The sequence below is a fragment of the Eriocheir sinensis genome, chromosome 44 (genome assembly GCF_024679095.1).
Source record: "Eriocheir sinensis breed Jianghai 21 chromosome 44, ASM2467909v1, whole genome shotgun sequence".
NCBI lineage: Eukaryota > Metazoa > Arthropoda > Malacostraca > Decapoda > Varunidae > Eriocheir > Eriocheir sinensis.
This window is the reverse complement of record NC_066552.1, coordinates 10,598,961-10,621,460: the sequence shown is the minus strand read 5'-3', so window position 1 is coordinate 10,621,460 and position 22,500 is coordinate 10,598,961. Positions and strand designations below refer to the sequence as shown.

Below are 22,500 nucleotides of genomic sequence, written 5' to 3'. Positions count from 1 at the left end.
GAGCTGTGTGGGTGTGGATGTTTTTCTCGGTCTATTTGTCTGTCTGTCTGTCTGTCGGTCGGTGGTTGGTCTGTCTCTTTCTGCCTGTCTCTCCGATTTCTTTTCTAGTACCTCTTCACACGCGTTTTCTTATGTTGTTTTCTCTTGTTTATCCATCTTTTCTCTCTCTCTCTCTCTCTCTCTCTCTCTCTCTCTCTCCAATGTTTACGCTATACGATCAAGTTACTCAAGGTTTTGTTGCTGTCCGGCTTACGGAATGCTGATCCCATGTCCTAACTGTTGTTCGTCTTTCTATCTTTCTGCGTCACACTCTATGGTTAAGTTACATGGAGAGTCATAGTATTCGATTCTCTGTTGTTAGGATGCACTCTTAGGAAGTCTTTATTTAGCTTGATCTCTCCTTCTGGTTATCTGTCCGCTCTAACTTAATTATTTTTTATAGTGAAGGAAAGAGGAGTATTCAGACATCTCTCAACCCAAAACTGACCTCTTTTTGTCCACCTTTCTCTAACTTTCTATCAAGGGTAAAAATGTATAAAAAAACGCTAGCATTGCCCCTATAAAAGAAAGTAGAGAAGAGTGGACAAAAGATAAGTCAGTTTTGGGTTGAGAAATGTCTTAATACTCCTCTTTCCCAAATTCCTAGGTTGCCGCTGTTTGTCATCGTATTCAAATCACTGTTGTTCAGGTGTCTTATACGCATTTGGAAAGCTTCATTTAAGTCTCTCTCTCCACCTGGTTCTTTGTCTGCCCTGACTTCAAGAATTCCTGATTTGCTGTTATTATCTCACAGTATTTGAATCACTACTATTGTTGCCGGGGTGTTGTACTCTTAGAAAGTCTTCATAGAACTTCATCCCTCCATCTGGTTCTCTCTCTGCCCCGACTAACAATTTATCGACTGCCGTTGTTATGTCAAAGTACTTAAATCACTTCTGTTATGTACTACTAGACTCATAATAATTAGAGTCTTCGTTGAATTTGCTCTCTCCACCTGGTTCTCTCTCTGCCCCGACTAACAATTTACCGCCTGCCGCTGTTATGTTAAAGTACTTAAATCACTTCTGTTGTTGTGTACTGCTAGACTCATAATAATTAGAGTCTTCGTTGAATTTGCTCTCTCCACTTGGTTCTCTGTTCACCCTGACTTCAATTTCTGAGTTGCCGTGTTATGTCATAGTATTGCAATCACCTGTTTTTGGGTACCGTTTAAAAGTCTCCATTTAGTTTGCTCTCTCCGCCTGGTCCTCTGTCTGCCCTAACTAATTAATTCCTGGATTACGGCTTTACTTGGTTTATCGAGTCTGTGTATGTTGTGACCCGTCTAAGTCCATTTCTTGTTCTTAATCGTCATAACAATATCTCTAATTTTTGTCTGTTTCTTGATCCATGGAGCTGGTTTCATCTCCGCTCGCCTTGTACTTCTTTAATTTTTCTAGATTATTAGACATTTGAATTATTAGATTTTATTAGATTATTAGATTGACTTTGATTTATTCTACCTTATTTACGTTTGTTTATCTTATACATGTATATTTATTTTTGTTTATTTTTTATTTTTTTAGTAATCTGTATATATTTTTATTTTATGTATTCTTATTTAGCAGATTATGTTAAATTTTGTAATCATCAAACCTTTAAAACAACGCCTCGCTGTTTTCCGCTCGTTGCCGTCGCTGCTTCCTCGTAATACCGCGCTGCCCCGCCATTCTAGGCTCCTCTAAAGTTACGGAGCACACAAGGACGTAAAGGTTTAAATTAATAGCCCCCGAGTTCTTAATTAAATGAGCCTTCCTTTGATGTACTCACTCTCCGCCACTCGACATTAACGCTAACTCCAAAAGAAAACTCTACTTAGAACTACTTGACGGAACTCTCTCTCTCTCGACATGTATAACGATCTTAGGCGAAGCACGAAAGGGCAGAGGACGAGGCAGAACCGACACACACACACACACACACACACACACACACACACACACACACACCCTCCCCCCCTCCGCCCCCTCACACACGTATACACACGCACACACCCCGCACACAGAGAGGGAAGTTGGTGTAAGTTTGCCTTCTTGAGATTTGGGGAAAGTCTCAGGGAAAGGATTAGTAATATTGGCTGTGCTTTGTTCTGTGTTTGCGTGGGAAGGAAGTTGTAAGTTTGGAAGGAGTTGAGGGAGCGGAGGGGAGAAGAGGGAAGGAGGGGGGAAAGGGGGGCGGAGGAATAAGGGATTAGAAGGGGAGCTGGAGAGGGTATTGTGCCGCTTTGTGTTCATTCTTGTTGCGTTGTGTGTTTTTAAAAGGAAGAAGAGTTGGCTGCACTGCTTGTTATTGCTGTGGTTGTTGATGGTGCTGTTATACATGTGAATAAACTTTAAACTTTCTTCTTCGAACTTTTATTTCTGTTTTCTCGCAGTAACGCTAAAATAAAGAGAAGGGGGGTAGCACTGTGGTCCGGTGGTAGAGTCTTGGGCTGCTTGATGAAGGGCGTGTATTTTCGGCTCTCCCGCCTAGAGTCCGCGGCATTGGTTGTGCTTCCTATTGACCCCGCCGCGCCCTGAGCTTCTGTGCAATGAACGACTGGCCACGGCAGGCTGTTACACCACGCACTGTTCTCCTCGCTTGGGTTTTATGCCAAACAAATAGAATTAAACTCTGCAAAGGGAGAATTAAATGAACGAACGAAAGACAATATTAAAGGATTGGCTTTGTTCTTTGTGGCGAATCTCTCGTCAACAAAGAAAGTTAATTCAAGTCTGAGCTCTAAGATTTATGCAGCTGAACGCTTTATTTGCTTCTCGTCCCATGTTTTGTTTCCTTTCGAGTCAACACTAAAACAACGAACTGGAAATGCCCCAAATCCTCTAGTACTCCCCCGGTAACTCTGCAATCTCCAGACTTTCCCCAGGAGGCAAAGTAAGCAATTAAAGAAGACAATCTCTGAACATTCTCTAGAAGTCGAAAAACTGGGGTGGCGGTGATTTTAATTGGCGATGGTAATTGGTGTTGGAAGAGGTGAAGTGAAACGGTGGAGGGAGAACTGAGATAAGGAGAGCGGTGGCAATGATGGTGATCGTCATGGTAGTGAGTGGTGTGGTCTGAGTGGAATGGTGAAGTACTAGGGGATGAAAAAAAATGATAATGGTAAAAATGTTAATGGTGTGGACTGTATGTGAAATGGTGAAGGACTGAGAGAGGAGAATGATGATGGTGATCTTTACGGTAGTGATTTGTGTGTACTGGAGAATAGGCCGTGGTGGTGGTGTAGATGGTGATGGTTTGGTGGTGATGGTGTAGATGGTGATGGTTTGGTGGTGATGGTGTCGGAGCATAACCAGGGACAATCTTTCTCCTCCTCTTCTCCTCTCCGCTTCCCTTCCCTCCTTCCTTCCATCTTCCCCTCACGCCTTTCTTCACTTCGCGTTTCGGAAAGGAAGACTAACACGTTGCTTTTAAACGAGAACACTATATTTACACTTTTCTCTCCATATTTTCCTCGGGGACTCGCGAAGTATCAAGGAAATGCCGGCAACTTTTTCTTTATACTTTTCGTTCCCTTCCTTCCTTCCATACCTCTTGCGCGACTCTCAACAGGCGAAGGAAAAAAAACTCAAGAGAAAAGGAAACAGAGATGAGAAAAGTAAATAAAATGGAAATAGAGATGAGAAAAGCAAGTAAACTGAAAAGAGAAATGAGGAAAGGAAATAAAAAAGGAAATAGGGATGAAGAAAAAGTAAATAGAAATGAGGGAAATAAATGAAAATGGAAGTACAGATGAGGAAAGTAAAGAAATGGAAGTAAAAATTAGTAGAGTAAGTAAAAAGGGAAAGAGAGATGAGGAAAGTGAATAAGAAAGGAAATACAGATGAATTAAAGAAAAGTATAATGGATGAAAGTAAAAATGGTGAAATTATGAATGATGAAAATAAATGGCGGTAGAAAATGGAAGCAAAAAAAAAGAAAAAAGGAGAGTGATAAGTAAAATGTAAATAATGAGACGTGGGCATCAATAAAGATAAAATATATAATAACAATAAACAAAACAACAACAACAGCAACAACAATAAAGTAAAAACAAAACAAAAATATTAATGTCAAAATATATAATGACAATAAACAAAACAAATAAATAACAGGGAAACAACAACAACAAAAAACAAAAACACAATCCACTGTAGATTTTTAACATCGTGGCACACCGCTATTTTTTTTTACTTCCCCATGAACAGGAATACAAGACAAAGGAAAAAAAAAATCACCTTAAAAATTGAATATCCGTTTCCAATTTCCCATTTTCACTCCCTCCTCCTCCTCGCGCAGTTCTCTCTATTCACATCTCCAACTTTTTTCGTTTTATTTCTACGATGTATCTTTTTTTTAACGTAGATTTTTCCCTCACTTTTTCATTCATTCATTGTCTGATAGCCCGTGTGTGTCTCTTGTTTGTTACCTCACTCACTCCTACTAATCTTCTTTTTTTCATTCTTTCATTCTTTCTTTCCTTTTTCTCTTTCTTTCTCTTTCTCTTTCACTTACTCGCTCACTCACTCATACTCTCTACTATGTTTCTTTCTTTTCATCTTTTTTTGTCATTTTTTCTTTCTTTTTCTTTCTTTATTTCTTTACCTTTTTTCTTTTTCTTTCTTTACCTTTTTCTCTTCCTGTCTAACTCACTCACCCATTCACTCACTCACTCAGTCATTCACCCACACTCTCTCTCTCTCTCTCTCTCTCTCTCTCTCTCTCACCCACACACACAGGATATTAGGACGGGAGAGGCTTAGCACAGGAAACACTGGAAGCACACCAGCAAAATATATACCCACCGGATTCACTGCTTTTGTCTATACGCAGTGAGTTCTGTTTCCAAATTTACAAGAATACTGAATTACTGGAGAAAATGCGTTGCTACGAAAATGATACCCCCGTTGGAGACACAGCTGTAGGTAGAGTTACTTAAGCGACTTAGCATGCTTACAATGGACACGAGATGACTGCGAGGGAATTTGATACAGGTTTATTAAATAGATGAATAATGTCTGTCTTCATTTCTATGTCCTCCTCTTTCATTTTCCTCCTCGTATTTGTCTTTTCTCTCGTTAGCAGTGTTCTCTTTTTCCTCCTTCTCCGTCCCTCCTCCTACTCCTTCTCCTTCTTGTCCTTTTCATATTCCTATACATCTCCCTTTATTTTTTTTCTCTTTCGTCTCTTTTTACTTCTCTCTTTCACTTCTCTTTGATCTTTAGCATCTCTGCCTACAATGTTACTCTTCTTTCGTTTAATGTGTGTTTCTACTACCAAATACGTAGACTTAAAATATACAACGATTTTTTTTAAAACCAGCACACACACACACACACACACACACACACACACACACACACACACACACACACACACACACACACACACACACACACACACACACACACACACACACTTAATACACACCCTTGGCGGCCTCGTGGAGCTCAGTGATAGCGTCTAGGTGTTCACAGGTGTGCGTGTAATAATTAAGAGTGGCTGAGGTACCTGTCCAACACGAGTGACCCCAACCAACACGCCGCGACGCCACCACTTTCAAGTTTGCCGAGCCACATACCTGCAAAGAGTAGTAGTAGTAGTAGTAGTAGTAATAGTAGTAGTAGTAGTAGTAGTAGTAGTACAGTAAAAAACACAAACACTAATATAAACATCTTTCTCCTCCTCCTCCTTATCATCATCATTATCATCATCTTCATCTTTATCATTATCATGAACATTCTCCTCCTCCTCCTCCTCCTCCTCCTGTTAATAATAATAATAATAATAATAATAATAATAATAATAATAATAATAATAATAATAATAATAATAATAATAATAATAATAATAATAATAATAATAATAATAATAATAATAATAATAACAGAAGTAATAATGTGGCAGCGAGTTGGGAAAGCATTCATTTCTGCCTTTCAGTGTGATTACAATGCAAATATTAATGTTTATATTAGCGTGTGTGTGTGCGTGTGTGTGTGTGTGTGTGTGTGTGCGTGTGCGCGTGTGTGTGTGTGTGTGTGTGTGTAATGCCGTTTAAAGCAATATGTATTCCTCATTCCTCCTCCTCCTGCCTCTCTCTACTCTCCATCATCTATTCTACACATTACACAATATTACCACGCGCCGACAATTACGTAGACGAGCGAAACACCAAACTACACAATTACACGCTGAAGAGCAAGACAGGAACAAAAATTAACATGCCCATAATTTTCCGGCACCAAGTCCAAACAAGGTACTCGGCTCTCTTCTCCATGAAGGAACAAAACATCAAACACAAATATAAATCTTCTCATCTTATCAAACACCTCATAACTTTGAAGTCAACATCATAAACAACCACGCAAGAAACATCAGGTAAAATATATGTGTGTGAAAGTATAAGAAGGAAGGAAAGTGAAAGAGGAGAAAGGAAAGAGAGAGGAAGGAAGGAAAGGAAGAAGGCGAAAGGGGTAAAAAGGAGGAAAAGAGGAAGAGAAGACACAGAAGAGGCTTGTGCCAGGATTCTAACAGGTAAGACGAGACACCTGTAATTGGTCCGTGTTGTGTTGGAGGAAGAGGAGGAAGAGGAGAAGGTATGGGAGGGGGAGGAGGAGGAGGAAGAGGAGGAGAAGGGCGAGAAGTAGGAAGATAAGGATTAAAAGAAAGACAAGAAAAATGGAGAGCACCAAATTAAAGAAAATAAGGACACACGAAAAAATCTGAATTGAAACGAGGGAACATGTTGGACCAGAAAGATAAAAAATAATAAAAAAAGATAAAAACTAAAAGTGAAATAGAGGAAAATAAAGGAAATGGAGGACGTAAAACAGAGGTAAGAGAAAATGAAAAAAAACCACTGAGAAAGGAGAGAAAAAAAGGGGGAAAAGGGGAAGAGGAAGACTGGCATATCCTGTGAAAGGGATTGAAGAGAGATGGAAGAACGAGAGGAAAATAAAACAAAAGCAAAAGGAGGTAAAGGGAAAACGAAAATCAGGGAAAGGAGGAAGATTCAGACCAGGGAAAAACGAGGAGGGAGGGACGGACGAAAATAGTAAAGAGAGGGAGAGAGGGAAAGAGGGAAAAATGATGAAAGGAAGGAGGAGCGTGCTGACGACAGGTGGAGGGAACGTTCGGACGGGTGGGAAGTACAGGTAAAATAAAGGAATAAAGAGAGAAGGAGTTAAAAATATAATAATAAGGAGAGAACAAGCAAGACACATAATACTAACAGGTAGGACATACAGGTAAAATAGGTTAATGACGAGGTTAAAACGTCAAAATACAATGGAAAACACGAAATATCAATGACAGGTAGGAAGTACAGGTAAACTAGAGGGATAATGAGAGAAAGACGTGAAAATACAATGATAATAACAGGTGGAATGAGCAGGTGAAACGGAGGAATAACGACGAAAGAAAGACGTGGAAACAATATGAGAACGAAAAGTCAAAATAAATAACAAGTAGTGAAAATATTCTTAGTAATACCTCCATCCCCAAAATAAATATTAACTAGCAAGGATAACAAATAATAGCAATAAAAAAGTAATAAAAATATCTTCTTCACCCCCCAAAAGAGGCAAGATAAATAAAAATAACAGTAATAATAAAATATATATCAGTAAAAAAAAGTAATAAAAAGTGCAAATAAATATCTCCTGCCTCTGAAATAACAAATAATAAATAACAATAATGATAACAATAATGAAAAGTGTCGGTAGGATTTCCTTCCCCCCAAATACCTAATAACTGACAAAAAGAAAAGAATAACAAGTCAATAATATCGCCGAATCCAAAAATAACACCATCATTTTTAGAAGCTTCATCATTTCGTATTCCCCGTAAATTGTTGAGAAATACCCGGAAAAAGGATCAGTTATATATATTTTTAACACTACATATGCTTTTCTAAACATCATTAATTGAGAGGAAAACACATATACAAAGAGCTATTGTGATGCACTATATGTATAAGATCATAAGAGGATAAATTTCTCATATTTCATTCAAGCAACAAAAGGTGAGAGAGAGAGAGAGAGAGAGAGAGAGAGAGAGAGAGAGAGAAATACTACTAGCTCACCCTCTATCTCTACGCTTGCTCCCGGCTCATCTAATACCTTTTTTACCTGCGGACTCACTACCTGGCCAGTTTTACTCTCCGCTCTCACGTTCTGCTAATTAACATGAATCGGCCATCTCACCTGTCCCAATTAGTAATAAACATGAAAACTCGAATTTACAGGAAAAGAACAGGTGAAATACGTGGAGTTTGAGAGCATAACGAGAGTAGTAGTAGTAGTAGTAGTAGGAGGAGGAGGAGGAAGAGGAGTAGGAGGAGGAGGAGGAGGAGAGAAAGGCGAATAAAAGGAGGTAAGGTGGAAGAATGGAAATATAAATGATCGGACGAAATAGCTGCATAAAAAGGGAGAAAGAGGATGAAGTAGACGACGAGGAAGACAAAGGGGAGAAGGAAAAAAAAAGAAAAAAAGAACATAAATATTCTAAAAGATGGACGTAGAGGAGAGTAATGGTTGGATGAAAACGATAGAATAAGAAGACAGAAAGAGGAAGGGTTGGAAGAGACGGGAAAAAAGAAGAACGAAATGGAAAAACATGAAAAAAAGGTTGAAAGATGAGGGAATGGAAATAGAGAATGAATTTTATCGAATGAGAATGGAAGAAAAAAGAAGAGAGAACGATGAAGAGGTCGAGGAGGATAGAAGAAAAGGGAAAATGGGAGAGAAGAGAAAGAAATAGTAAGGTGAGTAGTTCCATTATTCTACGAAGCTTATATTGGGTGGAACGAACGTACAGGTAGAGAGAGAGAGTGTGTGTGTGTGTGTGTGTGTGTGCGTGCGTGCGTGCGTGCGTGCGTGCGCGTGCGTGCGTGCGCGTGATATAGAAAACTGCCTCTTTTTGGAATGAAATATTTGAACAGTGAAATTGAATTGATATTAATCTTCATTTGTTTTTCCTAGGATTAAAAAAAAGTATAAAAAACGCGAAAGCTGAGAATGCAGCATATGTGTGTGTGTGTGTGTGTGTGTGTGTGTGTGTGTGTGTGTGTGTGTGTGTGTGTGTGTGTGTGTGTGTGTGTGTGTGTGTGTGTGTGTGTGTTTCAGTATTCATGTCGGACTTCTTGTATACAAAGCCATATATTTCCCTTCACACACATATGCGCACTCACACACACACACACACACACACACACACACACACACACACACACACACACACACACACACACACACACACACACACACACACACACACACACACACACACACACACACACACACACACACACACACACACACACACACACACACACACACACACACACACACACACACACACACACACACACACACACACGCACACAATCAATGCCCGTTGCGATGAAAAGACAGAAAGAGAAAGAGAGACGATAAAAAAAAAATATGGAAACGCCAAGCCAAAGAATACCGTCAGTGAGATACAAAAAATAAAAAAATAAAAGAAAATAAAAAGGAAAAATAAAGATAAAAATGGACGCTACGGACCATTCACCATAACATATTCCTAACAAAAGCATCTCTCTCTCTCTCTCTCTCTCTCTCTCTCTCTCTCTCTCTCTCTCAGCTTTTGACTCGGGTTACATGATCGGTATAGAGATTGTTGCTGGTTGTTGTTGTTGTTGTTGTTGTTGGTGGTGGTGGTGGTGGTGGTGTTGGTGGTGGTGGTCACAGGTAAGGTAAAAAAGACAGGTATCAAGTCAGATTACTTTCACATGTGTAAACCTGCATAGTTACATACATACATACATACATACATACATACTTGGGGGAATTTGAAATCAGTGAATACGAATTTCTATTGCGCTCAGAAATAGATACAGATAGATAGATAGATACAGAGTGAGAGAGAGAGAGTGTGTGAGAGAGAAATACAATACATACACAATAAAACCTTCACAGATGCTACACGGCCGCTATCTTTACGAGTTCAATAAGGATTTACGACCTTAAGTCCCCCCATTAACTTTTGCTTTCGCTCTCGCTCAACTTAAAAATATATATATACTAGTGAGCCAGAGAACGAACCCGGACTGGAGGCAGCACCGATCTTTTCGTGCATCAACCTCATACTTCCATCCGATACAACGCAGCACGGTATTCATTTTATTTTGGGTTTTAACGGTATTTTAATTTTTTGTTTTTTGTTTTAACTCTCGCTTATGGAACCCGGGCCGAATTAGCATATATGGGCGGAGCCACCTTTTGATCTGCGGCGGGATGGCGGGGCACGTGCATTGGGAGGGAGGGCGTTGTTGCTGTTGTTGTTGCTGCTATTATTATTGTCATTATCATTTTCATTAATATTACCCTCATTATCATTTGAAGCACTAAAAACAAATCATAAGAAAAATACCAAGGGCAGAAAAGTGCTTTGTATTAGTTTCTTTATTATTATTATTATTATTATTATTATTATTATTATTATTATTATTATTATTATTATTATTATTATTATTATTATTATTATTATTATTATTATTATTATTATTATTATTATTATTATTATTATTATTATTATTATTATTATTATTATTATTATTACTATCATCAATATCATACCGTGCATTTTGTTTTAACTTTTTTTTCTGTTTTATTTAATGGTCCTGGTATTGTTCTTTCTTTCGTTTTATTACTTCTGCCATCATCACCCTTGTTATAGTTATTTTTCACATCCATTACCATGTTCATCGCCTGCGTACACTAGGACGTAGTATCGAACACCCTTTGAACATTACAACTGACAAATAGGTGGAAAAGAAGAATGGCGTCACTAACTATAACTATTTGTCATATTCTATTTTTCTTTTTCATTTCACTTCACGTTGCATTTCGTTGCTTTAGCTCTTGTTACCTGTTCTTTTTTTCTTTCCATATTCTCGATACTACCATCATTATTATTGTTATTTTCCCCTTCTTTGCCTCTAGGTTTCTATTAATCATAACTATTAGCTATGCCTCAGACTTTTTTTCATTTTCCTTCATGTTCCTTTCTGTGGTTTTGACCCTATACTTATTCTTGTTCTTCTTTTCATATTCTCTTTATTACAATCATCATCATACCAAATTTCACCCATGTACCTTTTCGTCAAACGTTTTCTTGTTCTTCCCTTTATACTCTATTAACTACAATCATCATACTTAACTTTACCTTGTATATACCTTTTCATCGCAGCTGTTCTTGCTCTTTCCATATCCTATTAACTACTGTCATCATCATACCAAAGTCTGTCTGTGTACCTGTGCGTCGCCGTTAATCACAACTACTACCACGATCAAGCCTTTGTTCGGTACGTGCGTGGCGGACATCACGGGCTCAGGTATGCCTTAACACACGCTGGCGATGGTGGACGGCGGTGGGGGGCGACGTGCGCCAGGTGCGTGTCGAGGTGACGTATACACTCAGGGATCGCGGCGTGGCGGTGTCTCCCTCCCTCAACACCACAATATGACTCAGAGCCGTGACATGAAGACATTGGCCGCCGCTCTATTGTTATGGCGGCGGTACACGAAGGGTTCACGCGGACTTGAAAAGGTAAATAGATACTGACGCGTGGAGGAAAGGGTGTGGCGAGGGAGAGGTTCAGCTGTCTCTGGTTTTGTTTTTTTCCATTGTGTTAATAAAGATCTACGGTGGTTTTGATGGTAATTGCTCGTTAGGTACACACACAGACTTTAAAAGGAAACGAAACTTACACCCACGAAGTAATAGAAGTAACGCAAGAGATCTTTAGCTTTCTTTTTGTATGTAATTTTTCCTCTACATTCATGAACGTTGTTGTATCGTTCTATTACTATGGTGCAAGAGACGGGAAGGAAGCACAAACACGACAAGGGAAGAATAAACGATTAACGCGTGGAGTGGCAAGGGAGAGGCTTAGCTGTCTTCTGATTTTTTTTTTCATTGTGTTAATAAAGATCTACGGTGGTTTTGATGTTAAGTGCTCGTAGAATACACACAGATCTGAAAAGGCAACGAAACTCACACCCATGAAGGAATGGAAGTAACGGTAGATACTTAGCTTTCTTTTCTTATATTCCACTCTCAAAAAGGATCTATGGTGGTTTTGATGTTCAGTGCTCGTAGAATACACACAGATCTGAAAAGGCAACGAAACTCACACCCACGAAGGAATGGAAGTAACGGTAGATATTTAGCTTTCTTTTCTTATATTCCACTCTCAAAAAGGATCTATGGTGGTTTTGATGTTCAGTGCTCGTAGAATACACACAGATCTGAAAAGGCAACGAAACTCACACCCACGAAGGAATGGAAGTAACGGTAGATATTTAGCTTTCATTTTTTATATTCCACTCTCAAAAATCTTGCATCGTTATATAACTATGATGCCAGAGACAGAAATGAAACAAAGACTTGATACGGGGAAAAAAACTATTGACGCGAGGGAAGGGATTTAGATATACAGTTATACAGATATACAGTTAGTTTTCTTTCGTTTAAAAAAGAATTCAAGGATCTGTATTGTGGTTGGCGACCCTTGCTCTTATAGCGCCTAGAGAGGTGACGAGGCGAACCAATCAAACATACGAAGGAAAGAAAGAGGGAGATGATTCCTTAACCTTTGTTCTTTTTTAATTGAATAAAGTATCCCACGTTGCCCTTGGACGCCTTCCACTTCAATGAATGAAAAACAACTTCAAGCGGCAAAGAAAATAAAGGTGAATAATTAAACACACACCTAAGGCAAGGGAGAAAACGGTGGAATTGAAAAAAACCCAATCTTTCCCTTTGTAACAGAGTGTCCCGCCCCCGCCGGCCGCCCTTAGACGCCTCGCACTAATGAAACGCCCACGCGGAGGCGACAACACCAGAGAGGAACAAAAATAATATTAAACATCCGTCGAGTGCATCACTGGTCGCTCGGTGTTGTCGAAGGGCAACGCTCGAGGAAGAGAAAAAAAATAATTGAGATATGATTTGGTTTAAAAAAAGAATGTTTCTGTGTTGAGGGATAGCACATGAGTAACATAGAAATAAAAAGAATTCTTGCATTTTGTTCTGCATATATTACTTTGTTTCCAAGGCGCATAAAACTCAGAGCAGGGCAAAAATAACCGATCTATGAGAGAGAGTAGAAAATGTGTCAACGTGGCGGGACAGAACCTGAGAGACTTAACAAGAGCATCAAATAACTTTTATACTCTAGTTCCACGACTCGGTGTGACAAAGACGCCCACAAAGCTCGAGGCAGGACTATAATAACCAATCCATAGGCTGTTTAAAGTAGAGAATGTATCAGGGTGGAGAGACAACACCTGATGGGCCAAACAATAGCATCGAAAATAAATTCTCTTATAGTTCCACGACTCAGAGGGACAGAGACGCGCACAGTGCTCAAGACACGACTGAAATAATCGGTCCCTGAGCTGCTGAGTGGGAAGGTTGTTTTGATGATGAGGTGGAGCGGTGTGACTGAGTATGTTCCCCGAGTGATTGAGTGTTAAGAAAATAATATGTGGATCAGACTCACGTGAAGGGATGAAGGGGAGCAGCTGCGCCTTGACAAACAAAATTTAATTATCGTAGGATTGGCGCGGTTCATCCAATTTTCCTTCCCCCCTTCGAGGTAATTAATCAGCTGTCGTTCATCCACGCAGGAGAAGGACCAAGCACTGAGCGAATGGTTCTTGTTATGCCGATTATTCTAGGTTTGTTTTTACCCGTTTTTGTTGTCAGTCTGCTTTCAAGTGCTTCCTTCTGTTGATGTTCTCTCTCTTTCCTTTACTTTCTCTTTCACGCGCAGTTTTCTTTTGTTTTCGTTTGTTGGGTATCTTGCTATATTTGGCTTGACAATTCACTAACATTTATTTTCCTTCATATTAGCTTTTTCTCTCTTCTCTGTTCTTTTTCCTTCTATTTCTCTTCCTCTTCGTTTTTATCATCATCATCTTTGGCTTCATAATTCTATATCTAACATTTCTTTTGCTTCTTATCAACTCTGTCCTTTTTTACCTTCTTTTTCTTAAATTCCTCTTCCTCTTTCTTTGTCATTACCATCACTATTTCTTCTTTTTCTTTTCTTTTCCTTTTTCTTTTTCTTTTTATTCTTCTTTTTATTCTTCTGCTTTTCCTTCTGCTTTTTCTACTGCTTTTTCCTCTGCTTCTTCTTCTTCTTCTTCTTCTTCTTCTTCTTCTTCTTCTTTTTCTTCTTCTTCTTCTTCCTCTTCTTTTTATTATTTTCCTTATTCTTCATCCTTGTCATCTTTTTGAATTTCCAGCATTACGTCTTTTCAGCCCTCTCCTTATATTTCATTATTCTCTTTCATCCAATCTCTTTCTTTCTTTCCTGCTCTCCATCTCAGCAAGGTCTTCTCATTCTCTTCTTTTACTTCTTTCTTTTCTTCTCCTCCTGGTCGTGATTTTTCTCCTTCTTCTCTTCCTCTTTCTCTCTCTATCCTCTCCCGTCTCTTCGCTTCTCTTTCACTCTCTTCTTTAATACGAATGGCGCTTCCCCGATTTTCTATTTCCCCCTTCCTTGAATTTCGTTTTCTTTCATATGTGTGGTCATTGTCTCGCCTTATCCTCCTCCTCTTCCTCCTCCTCCTCCTCCTTCTCCTCCTCCTCCTCCTCCTCCTCCTCTTCTTTTCCCTTCCTCTCTGTCATGAAAACAGTCACAATGGCTCTCAGTCTCTCCATTCTGTGTTCGAGAGAGAGAGAGAGAGAGAGAGAGAGAGAGAGAGAGAGAGAGAGAGAGAGAGAGAGAGAGAGAGAGAGAGAGAGAGAGAGAGAGAGAGAGAGAGAAAGGAATGACAATGGGGCTACATTACAAAACATCAACAATAACAAAGGATTTCATGGTAAAAATAAAACAGACGGACTGAGAGTGGGAGCAAAGGGAAGAAGGGGAGGAAATAAAACTAGAGGAAAAGGAGGAGGAAAAGGAGAGAAGAGAGGGAAGAATGGAATGAGGAAAGAGATCTCCGCCTTTCTCTCCACCTTACGCCCTCATTCTCCTCTCCTTCCCTCCCTCCCTCCTCACCCCTGCCATTTCTCTCCACCTCCCTCCCTCCTTTTCCTCCATTCTTTTCCTGCCCTCTCCTCATTCCTACTTCCTTGTTTGCTTCCTTCGCATCCTATAAACTTTTCACTCCTCTTCCTTTCTCATTTTTCCGCTCTTTTCTTTCTTCCATGTTATCTCCTCTCTTCTTTACAATCTTCCACATTTCTATTTCCATGATTATTATTTATCCATTTCTTTTCCTCCGTTTATCCTTATCTTTTATCAGTGGTATCTTATTATTCTATTCGTCTTTCCTCCTCTCTTTCTCTTTTTCCTTATCTTTCCTTCCTTGATTTCATTATTTACGCATTGTTCCTTAATTCTACCTTCTCTCATTTCTCATTTTCCTTCTTTTTGCCTTTTCCTCACTATCATCCGTTTTTCCATCCTACCCTTTTCCCTTAATTCTATCTTTTTCTCATTTCTCATTTTCTTTTCTCATATTCCTTCTTTTAAACTTTCCCATCTATTTCTTTCTCATCTATTTTTCCATCTTACCTTTCTTCCCTCTCTCTTCCGTCCTTCCATTCTTATCTCCCTCCATCTCAGCATCCCTCTCCTCTCCCAGCTTCCAAATGACGCAGGAATGGACCCAGATCTCTTCCCTATGTCATTCTGCAGACTCCTGAGACTCATGGATCGCCGGCATTTTACGGGAACGCCAACCTTGTCTGTGTGGGACGGGAGACGGAAGGGGAATGGAAGGGGAATTAATACTTTGTCCCTTTTTTTTCAGTGTGTGTGTGTGTGTGTGTGTGTGTGTGTGTGTGTGTGTGTGTGTGTGTGTGTGTGTGTGTGTGTGTGTCGCATAAATACCCAAATAGACAAATACGTGATTAGCTCATTTCATCACAAACATAAATACCTCCATTCTCTCCCTCCCTCCCTCCCTCCCTCGCTCCCTCCCTCCCTGCCTTCATAAAGTAAGTAGATTTATATTTTCCCTCCAATATTTCATACCAGAAAGCATCGTAATTCCGTTAATTATGGCGATAGGCGATTGTTTATAGTGAAGGTTATTGTTTCCGCGAGACTTGAATGAAATAAAAGCAAATCGGCTCCACCATTACGAGTCTTCTGTCTGTTTTCCATCCATCTCTTGTCCTCACTTACTTCTTCATCTAGAGCCATCCTTTCATTATATTCCTCATTCTGTTCCTTCTCTTGCTTTTTTAAATAATCTAAAATCTCGAAAAAAACGACAGCAAAAAACAAAGCAAAATCATATGAGAGATGAGGAAGCGGGAAGGAATGAGTGGCTACGAGGGAAAGAAGCAGCTCCTTACGATACGTAGAATGATTGGTGTGCCTAAGTAGTGTCCTGTTAACATGTGATTGAGATAGTGGTGAAGAATAAACCATTTCTGGGGGCTATCAAATCTGCGCTGTTGGCATCATGGGAGTAGAAATGTAAACGTGGCTGGCTGTGTCCGTAGACTATTCCTATTCTACTTCTCCCCCAAGTAACACTCCGCCAGTAACACATCTATTATCATGTAAGGAGTGGATAAAAGGGGATAATATGATGGAAATCTTATCGAAATACCTGCTTATCAGTCTGCTGGTGCTAAATGTGGCAGGGGATTTTCAGAGTTGTTGAACTATATGTAAAAAAATCTGCATAACATAGACTGTTACGTAGCCGCAGAAAGTTGTTGGAAACTTTGTGTAGCAAAATACAACGATGTTTTGTTGCTAAATACGAACATTTGGAGGGCGAGGGATGGTATTATTACCACTACTACATCTACTACAATTAAAACAACAACAACAAAAACAACAACAACTACAACTACAGCTACTACTACCGCTACTGCTACTACTGCTACTTCTACTACTACTACTACTACTATTACTACTACTACTACTACTACCACCACCACGACCACTACTACAAAATACTACTACTACTACTTCTACTACTACGACTACTACTACTACTACTACTACTACTACTACTACTACTACTACTACTACTACTACTACTACTGCTGCTGCTACTACTGCTACGTGAAATTTGAAATCATCGCAAAGTCAAATAATGTCAACTAAAACTGTCTATCTTGTATGAAAGGTGAGTTAAGGTAAATGATATAGTAACGTAGTATGGGCATCTGTGATTGACATACAACCTCCACGATAGCAAAAGATGAGTCTGGCCAAGCAGGAGAGGCATGACAAACGCCGCTCAGGCACCAGAGGAACACCCCGTTTGAACTCACTATAGTTAGTCACCCAACCAGACTACCAGTTACCTACTCACCAACCTAACAATACATTAACCCACTCGACACAGCCACTTAGAAAGCAATGTACCCAATTTGTTAGCCATCCAACCCGTCACCTACTCGTTAATCAAACCAGCCATGCACCCATTAGCCCACTCCTCCTCCCATCTATCCACACACCTAGCCAGTCAGCCATTCAACCATACAACTATCCATTAACTCATCCACTCAGTAAGTCACCTATTCATACACCAGTCCAACCAATCACACAGCCATGCAGCCATTCACCCATCTATTAGTCAGTCAGTCGGTCAGCCATCCAGTACGTCAGTAAGTCACCCAATCAGCCATCCAGAAAGTCAGCCAGTCAAGAAGCCAGTAAGTCAGCCAGCCAGCAAACCAATCAGTCAGAAAGCCAGTCATTCAGCCATGCAGAAAGCTAGTCAGCCCCCAAGTCAGTAAGTCAGCCACCCAGCCAGCCAGTCAGTCATCCAGCCATCCAGTCATCCAGCCATCCAGTCATCCAGTCAATCAGCCACCCAGCCATCCAGCCATCCAGCCACCCAGCCATCCAGCCATCCAGCCATCCAGCCATCCAGCCATCCAGCCTGTCAGTCATCCAGCCATCCAGTCATCCAGCCATCCAGCCAACCAGCCATCCAGCCATCCAGCCATGTAGTCATCCAGCCAATCAGCCACCCAGCCATCCAGCCACCCAGCCGTCCAGCGAGTGTTCGGCAACAATTGTTTATCGCGGCAGGTAATGCGTGGCAAGTTTAAAGTTATTTTTGCCCAACAGCCAGAACGAATGTGATGTTTATTCATGCGTCCAAAGTGGATTCCATCGATATTCCGGGGGGCTATATTAACTCTCAGGCTAATTCTCTCTCTCTCTCTCTCTCTCTCTCTCTCTCTCTCTCTCTCTCTCTCTCTCTCTCTCTCTCTCTCTCTCTCTCTCTCTCTCTCTCTCTCTCGCTTGATTGATTTTACAGTAAGCCAGCCTTGTTTTCTTTCCCCCACAAGCGTTGCGCGAAAGTTTTCATCTAGTTTTTCATGATAAGTCTGTGCTGTGCTGTGTTGTGTTAGTGTAGTGTGTGTATATGTTCACGTTCTTGTTTCTTTATTGTTTGTTTGTTTGTGTTTGATTGTGTGTATATTTGTGTTTTTAGTACTGAAAGACTTGCACTAAACAAGCTTTTTGATAATGGTGTCTGCTCTCTTATTTATTTAACCTTAAGAGAAAATAATAATAAAAAAAATAAGCATGACCCGAATTATATTATTTTATTGATACCAAACTCAATACACACAGGAATACGAAGTTGAACGCACCGATGACATTACCGTAAGAAGATGGAAGAAAATTTTAAAGTAAAAACAGACTAAAGGCAACAAAGACACAGGTGTCAACTAATTCACACACAGGTGCGGGGGAGCAAAGTCCAAAATGGTGCCTCGTTTTTGGCCTTAAAAAAATGGACGTGAACCGAGGAAAAAAAGTTACAGTAAACTGACTCTCCTTCGTCTCCTGCAGGTGTGCAGGAGGAGGAGGAGGAGGAGGAGGAGGAGGAGGAGGAGGAGGTCCCTTTAAATCGCCTGGAGGTCACTTGTTTCCAGAAATGTTTGTGATGGGTTTTTTTTTTTTTTTTTTGTGTGTGTGTGCGCGCGTGCGTGCGTGCGTGAGAGAGAGAGAGAGAGAGAGAGAGAGAGAGAGAGAGAGAGAGAGAGAGAGAGAGAGAGAGAGAGAGAGAGAGAGAGAGAGAGAGAGAGAGAGAGAGAGAGAGAGAGAGAGAGAGAGAAAGTCAGCCAACTATTTAGCCACACAGACAGACAGAAAGAACAAAAAACCCATTAAGATATTACCATAAAACTTGAAAAGGCACGAAATATGAACAAAATATATGAACACTGAGAGTCATAACAGTGTTAATAAAAAAGAAGAAATATTGCAGCAGTTTCCGCTTGAGAACATGAGAGAGAAAATGGAACCTATTTCACTTCGAGGTCACAGAAAACGGGAAGATGGATTGCAAGTTACCAACCTACACTCTTCTTTTTCTACTACACTTACCACACTTGAAGACATTAACTCCCTCGTGGCTGCTCCTTTTCCTCTTCTCATTCTTTCTCTTTCCCTCTCTCATTTTCCTCTCTCTCCTCACCTCTTCTTCCCTTTCCTCCCCTCCAACCCAGTAAGTAATTATACCTTGGAGATAGATTTATGTGTGAGGGAGAGGAGGAAGGAAGGGAGGCAGGGACAGAGGAAAAGAGGGATGGAGGGAATGAGCGAAGGGAAAGCTGGAGAATATATGTGGGAGAGGAGAGAGGAAAAGAAGTGACATTTGAAAGCATCTGACGAACATTATTTACCATTTTTTTTCCTCTCAGTGAAATTGAACATTGAGAAATAATATAAAAAAATCGGAAATATTGGAAGAAAAGAAATGTAGAGAGAAAGATGAACAATATATGTGGGAGCGGAGAGATGAAAGAAAGAGACATTTGAAAGCATTTAACTTACATTGATTTTAATGATTTGTTTTTATTTTCCATTTAGTGACATTGAACATTCAGAAATTAAAAAAAAATTGTCGAAAATATAGGAAGGAAAAAAATATTAAAAAGTATAGAACATATGTAACGTGCGAGATGAAAAGTCATCTTTTTCTGGATGTTTGACGTTATAAATACTTTTTCTTTCCTCTGCAAAGTGACATTGAGACTCCATGGACGCGAGACAAGAGCGAATAACGGGCAAACACTGCAGGGAAATATGAAACGAACGAATTCCAAGGACGAGCATGAATATTTAAGCGCATTCCGAACTGACGTCGTTACTGCCTGATGAATTATTGAAGCACGCGACGGACGAATAAACACAGACTCTAATGTAGCTTGCAGGACCGAGTATTTATTTATCATCCGGAGTAAAAAAAATAACAACAGCAACACCGATGGTTTTAATACGACAAGCAAAGGGACGACGAGAACAGTGAAAAGAAGAAAGATAGGAAGAAACGAACAAAAATAATGTAGCTTGTAGAACTAAGTATTTATATGCCTTTACAAATCAAAAACAACAGCAACAACCGCCAACAGTTTTAATACGACAAGCAAACGACGACGACAGCAACGAAAAGAAAAAAAAAGATGAAATCAACAACAAAAACAAAACAACAACAACAACATCAACAACAACAACAACAAGGAGAAAAGACATGAATATAAAGAAAGACAAACGCGAATCAAAACATAACTACATTGACGTTTAAACTTGATAATAAAAAAAAAACAGAAGAAATAAAGAGAAATTAATTCACACACACAAAAAAGAAAAGGATAAAACACCAAAATACAAGAACACTGAGAAAAAAACACATTAAGAAAAATGAAATCAAAACGCAACTCTACTAACATTTCAACTTACCAATCAAAAACAGACGAAAAAATAGATAAATCAACACACACACACACACACACACACACACACACACACACTCATCAACCACCACCACCACAACGATCCCCACCACCAGCCGGGTCACGCTTCAAACTCGCCGGAGCTTCGAAACATTACTTCGTGAAGCCTCGAGACTTTGCTTCACAAACACCAGAGCCGGGGAATGCGAGTTGGCGTGAGTTATGTATAAAAGAAGAGAAAAATGTGTGTGTGTGTGTGTGTGTGTGTGTGTGTGTGTGTGGAGGAGGAGGAGGAGGAGGAGGAGGGCAAACACAGGAGATATTTCGAGAAGGAAGACGAGGAAGACAACGAGCAACAAAAGAAGTTAAAAGAGAACCCCAAAAGAAGAAAATAAGACATAAAAGAAGAAAAAAAAGTAGAGCGAAGAGGAGGGATTTGAAGAGGAAGAGGAGGAGGAGGAGAAGGAGGGGGAGGAGGAAATGGAAGGTAAGGAGTAGCAGCTAACGAGGAGTCGAAGGAGGAGGAGAAGGAAATGGAGAGGAAGAAGGAAGAAGAACGAGGAGGAAATGGAAGGGCAAAAACAGGAGGAGGAGGAAGTTGGGAGGAGGAGGACTAGGAATAGCAAGAGGAAAAGGAGGAGGAGGAGGAGGAGGAGAAGGAAGTCGCAGTACAGAAAATATGAGTTATGAGCCCTAAGGAAACTATATTTTATTAGAGAAAATTGTGTGTACAAAACTATAAACTGGGTCGAGAGAGCGAGCGAGATAGATAAAGATAGATAGATGAATAGGTTAGTAGATTAGTAGATAGATAGATAGATAGATAGAAGTAGATAGAGAGAATGGGAAAAAGAGAATAAAAGGGAAAATTCATGAGGTGGAAGAAGAGAGGAAATTACGTGAATCTTGGAGGACTTAAAGGTACTGAGATGCCTTTCAGATTCTCTCTCTCTCTCTCTCTCTCTCTCTCTCTCTCTCTCTCTCTCTCTCTCTCTCTCTCTCTCTTTCCAAATGACATACGCAGCTCACAATATATCCTTCTCCTTTCTCACTGCCTTTTTGAAATTGAGGAAAAAGCTCACTACCATATATTTTCTCTCTCTCTCTCTCTCTCTCTCTCTCTCGCTACAAATCAAGCAGTCACCCGTAAAATTGTTGTAAGCTACCCCATTTTCTTTTTTTCCCATTCCTCCTACTCTTCTTCCTTCTCGTTTTCCTCCTCTTTTCCCCATCTTTATTTTTTCTACTCTTCATCTTTATCTTCTTTTCATTTCTTTCTTTCTTCTTTTTCTTCTTCTACATCTGCTTCTTCTCCTTCTTCTTTTCCTCCTATACCCATTTTCTCCTACTCGATTTTCTTCTCTTCGTCCATTTAATTTTCTTCTTCCTCTTGCTCGACTCTCCCCTAACTCTTCTTCTTCCTCTTCCTCTTCTTCTCCCTCCTCCTTCTCCGTCTCCTCCACCACCTTTAGTATCATTTTCTCTTCCATTACCTTATTTGCCTTCCTCCTCTCCTACTTTCCTCTAGCCTTTTCCGTATCCTCCTAATCTTTATCCTTTTTCTTTTTCCTTACTTCTTTTTCTTCGTTGCTGTTTTCTTCTTTTGTTTTCTCTTCTTCTTCTTCCTTTTCTACTTCTTCCTTTTCTTCTTTTTCTTCTTCTTCTTCTACCTTTTCTTCTTATTATTATTATTATTCTTTTTCTTCTTCGCTTTCTTCTTCTTGTTCTTCTTCATCTCTGTCTTCTTCTTCTTCT

General features: G+C 39.9%; 1 long non-coding RNA gene across 1 annotated transcript; it reads right to left on the bottom strand.

The window, feature by feature from the left end:
• Positions 1-2,292: 2,292 nt before the first annotated feature.
• On the bottom strand, positions 2,293-15,764 carry LOC126980462 (uncharacterized). The gene is made up of 3 exons (XR_007733256.1): positions 15,596-15,764; positions 5,449-5,599; positions 2,293-2,652 (listed from the first exon to the last, which is right to left on the bottom strand). It is a non-coding gene; the product is annotated as an uncharacterized LOC126980462 (long non-coding RNA).
• Positions 15,765-22,500: the final 6,736 nt, after the last annotated feature.